At 29.6% G+C, this 4,585-nt stretch overlaps 1 long non-coding RNA gene across 1 annotated transcript; it reads right to left on the bottom strand.

Annotated features, from left to right (window-relative positions):
- Positions 1–765: 765 nt before the first annotated feature.
- Positions 766–3,593, bottom strand: LOC133029227 (uncharacterized). The gene is made up of 3 exons (XR_009683380.1): positions 3,185–3,593; positions 1,306–2,652; positions 766–1,090 (listed from the first exon to the last, which is right to left on the bottom strand). It is a non-coding gene; the product is annotated as an uncharacterized LOC133029227 (long non-coding RNA).
- Between the last annotated feature and the right edge of the window lie 992 nt (positions 3,594–4,585).

Below are 4,585 nucleotides of genomic sequence, written 5' to 3'. Positions count from 1 at the left end.
TTAATATATTTATATATATATATATGAAAATCCATAAAAACCAAACATTTAGTGAGGGCTACAGCTCCCCAAGTGGCTCTGTCACTGTGTGAGGTTAACTGTGATGGTACAATCTTTTTGTTCTAGTTTTATTATTTTTAGTTTTTTATCAAACGATCAAAGAATTAGGCGGTAGATTATTTGATTCATTTTTCTAATTCTAATTAATCTTGGTCGGGTCTCCAAGTGATATTTTAATTAGATTGTAGACTATTATTTTAAATTTTAATCGATTGCTATTAATAAAATTTTATAATTTATTAAAAATAAAAAATAAAACACAATTTATGTATATTTTTTTAAAATATCACCATTAATATTCCAATTTTACACGTGTAGAATAATTATTTATAATATATATTTTTTTTAAAAAAAAGTAATATTTTTTTTCTGCTAAACTAAAAAAAAATAAAAAACTGCGAAGATATTAAAAATAAACATAGAGACTTAAGAGTGAAGGATATGATTTATTTGTAATTAATGATGTTGTAATATATATGTTTTCAAAAAAAAAAAAATGATGTGGCAATATTTAAAAAGAAATGGAAGAAAATTAACAGAGTGAAGTTCATTAAAGAATTAGTAAATTACGTGGAAAAATCAGAATAGGTGGGAACCATTTATTGGAGGGACAGGGATGGCACAACAAATTTGGGACAGTTGATTTTTTTCCTACTTTGTCCATGCTGAATTACATAAATTCTAAACTAGAGACTACAATAGCAGACTCCACCAATCAAAGCTGCCAACAAGGAACACAGAAAAAGCTAAGAGAGAGAGAGAATGAAAAGCCCACTGATTTGGCTCCTACCAAGAAGCTAAACACACACACCTCTCCAACTCTTAGAGCACTCTCTGAAAATCGATAGGCATGATCTCACCTGTAATGCCAGTAGAGTTTGACCATTTAGTAAGTGCGTGAGCTGCCCAATTGCTCCCCTCTTCGCACCCAAGCTAAGTCTCACGAACCAAAAGCTACAATGTTTTGAGAGAACCATTGAAGCAGCCACCTCTAAGGAAGAAAGATCAATGATTAAAAGAGCTTGAATATCTGTTGGAAAAGTATACCATCAATCAATTGTGCTAAGAAAATCAAGCATTCTAGGATATGCTATTATTGTCCAAAATGACAATATTTGAGAAACTGAAAGCCCCAACAAAAGAAGTGGAAAGAAAATATGCCGAAATAAATTTTCAAGTTACTGATATAATCATTAAAGCACGCACATTACAAAGGTTCAATAAAGCAATACTATCACAGCTCACCTTAAGAGAAGGTGTTGAAGAGTCCTTCCACCAAGAATTCATGAGTTGTCATGAAAAATTCTTGAGTTGTCATCTTAATTAGTACTATGGTACAATTATGGTGCTATTATTTCACAATTGTTAAGTGTTTCAATACTTGTGTGCATTTATTGTAGATTATCCATGGTGTATGCATAATCACCTTGAAATTGTCCCTCATATTTGCTCCTACAGTTTATTACTCTTCAGTGTTTTTTTTCACACGACTATGCACCACAAATTAAAAAAAAAACACATACACATGTACATAGATGCATCAAATAGAGAGGCCAAGCACACACATCAGACAAATGTCTCAATATCACACCAAAACACATTTCAAATGTTCAATTGTAGTCTCTTAGTATGAATGTTTAATCTCAAGCTGCTCTTTACCTTAGGGCCCACCTGAGTACAAAGTAAGGATGAACATGAACTATCCTTATTTTCATTAACACCATGACCCTACAGCTTGTAACTTATATTGATTTGGTACATAACATAGAACAAAAATATCCAAAGGGATAAGTGCTATCTACAGTACCAAAGTAGACAAGGCCATTAGTATTAAAAATAACTTTTCCAACGTTTTCCAGATATAACTGTAAAATATCTATCTACTACTTAAATAATTGAAATTTCAATTATAATCTTACAACTTCAATCTAATGCTGGAAAGATAACTTTTGTCCCTTACAATCTTCGCATAAAATCCTTCCCAGTCTGTCAAAAAAAATGCAAAATGTCATGGAAAAACATAGCTTTGAAACAGAGCAATAAAAAGAAGACTAAAAAGATGTATATTAATTTCTAATTGCAAAAGTTAGTAACATGCATTTGAAGCAATTAAGCTTACCCATGAGAGAGAGAGAGAGAGAGAGAGAGAGAGAGAGAGAGAGAGAGAGAGAGAGAGAGAGAGAGAGAGAGAGAGAGAGAGAGAGAGAGAGAGAGAGAGAGAGAGAGAGAGAGAGAGAGAGAGAGAGAGAGAGAGAGAGAGAGAGAGAGAGAGAGAGAGAGAGAGAGAGAGAGTACACAATTAACCAATCAATGTTTTTTTTTCCTTTATCATTAAGGGTCAAAATATGTCCTGCAAAAAGCTTCTTATGTTAAGATTTATAAATCACATACACAACTGGTTTTGCTGGGATCTAAAGAGAACATGTTACTCCTATCTACATGGTCCTTAGCTTGCTCCTAACCGAGACAGTGTAGTGCCAATCCCAGAAGCCAAGTATGCAGAACAGGTTGCTGAATTTGCTGGTGCACTTGGATGGAAGTTGACTGATGAAGTAATAATCGAGTTGAGGTCTTTATCTTTAGAAATCCAACCTGTTATTACTCCCTAGTTGAGAAACTATAGATATCCCTATAAAATAATTTACCACCACACACATTCTTCTACATACATGATTTAAAACATCAGTACAAAATGAAGGAGCTACTCTTATATATAAAAAATACATATATGTAATTTTCTTCTTTATTTTGTTTCCAAACTCGCCTATACACCTCATCATTATTTTCTTGTATGGTTTTTCAAAGCAGAGTTGATTCATTGATATACTCTTGTGATATGAAAATGAAAGTAGAAGTTTTGATGAAAAATTTTTAGTGAGAAAATCAAAATTAATCATTCAAATCCATATTTTAGTCTCCACAAGTAAATACACAAAACATTTAACATTAACATTAAAATATTATTACGAACAGATAGTAAGCAACATCATTATTCTCCTTAAAAAAGAGTACAAAACATGCCTAAACTAAATAAAAATTAGAAGAAGCCCAAGAGTTTGAGATTCAAAACAAAATAATAAATAACTATATGCAATTTACACTATGTCAATTATGCTAAACTTACTGCAAAGTTGTTCTCCTCGTTACAGCTTCACGTGCAAGATCCTCATCTCCTTTCTCGAAGATAAATTGTGCCTTGCAGTACCTATTATCCAACCGCTTTTGGGATGCCAATAACTTAAAATGATCAAAGGGAGGAAGAAACAAGATCAATTATAAATGGAGATAACTTGAAAGAACTCATCGGAGCTGTCCAGAGCTGTCGGAGGCGGAGAACGATGAATGGTGCCAAATTTGGGGATGAGCATCAAAAATCTCAAAAAACTTTTGGAGTTTGCCGCGAATAGTGAAAATGTTAGGATGTGACTTGGGGATGAGGGTTTGAGAGAATAACATGCATATAGGAACTGCAAATATAGCAGGAAAATTTTCGGGTTTGCCGCGAATAGTGAAACTTTTAAAAATGAGCATTGAGCAATGTATTGTTTAATATTGTTTAATGTAAGATTTTGGTTATGGAATAATTACCTCACTTACATTATTTATATATTATTTAATATTTTAATAAAAATACTTTCATAATATATTATCATTGTATTAAAAAGAATATATCAAATAAATACTAATATATCTTTTTCAAAAAAAAAAAAAACATAAGTAAATACTAATATATTACCCACACATATACATAAATATTACGAATAAAAAATTATTTAATGATACACAAAAATGTACCAACTTATTTTGGATTGTCTAGTTAAAACCTTATTACAAAAATGTATTAATAAAAGAAAAAAATAGAACCAAATAAAATAAACATAATAATAAATAAGAATTTAATATTAACTTCATTGATAAACAAGTGTGCATCAATGGGCAGCTATAACGAGTTCCAATTAATCTTTGTAATTTTATAATTTGAAGGTCGATTAGTTAGTGAATCCTTTCCTTCTTTGACAATTAAATAAAAAAGCATAAAAATAGCTAACTAATTATTAGGCAAATTTAAATTTAAGTTTTGAAATTAAAAATAATCTAAATATATCCTAGTTATAACCGATTAGCGTGATAAAATATCTATACATAATATATTAATTCATTTTATCATTTTAAATTTAAATTAAATTTTACAGAAATAAAAAAGTTTTCTTATGCTTCAATACGATCAGTTCAAAATAGAGTAATTTAATATATATATATATAAACTTTTTAAATAAAATGATTCAAATAGTAATTTTTTTTGGGTAATATATATCATAAAATTATAAATTTACTATTATATTTGTATTTGTACAAGTGGGTATATGTATCTTTGTACAAATATGTATATTCATTTAAAAAAAATATTTACATGCCACAAATATTATCTTTTTTAGGGATTAAAATTGTAGTCACATAATATAATATAGTAATTTAATTTTATGATTTATCGTGACTAAATAATTAGTTGGTATATATAAACTAT

Source organism: Cannabis sativa, chromosome 7, assembly GCF_029168945.1.
Source record: "Cannabis sativa cultivar Pink pepper isolate KNU-18-1 chromosome 7, ASM2916894v1, whole genome shotgun sequence".
NCBI classification, from domain to species: Eukaryota; Viridiplantae; Streptophyta; class Magnoliopsida; order Rosales; family Cannabaceae; genus Cannabis; species Cannabis sativa.
Note: the sequence above shows the minus strand (reverse complement) of the source record. Positions and strands in the feature narration are given on the sequence as shown.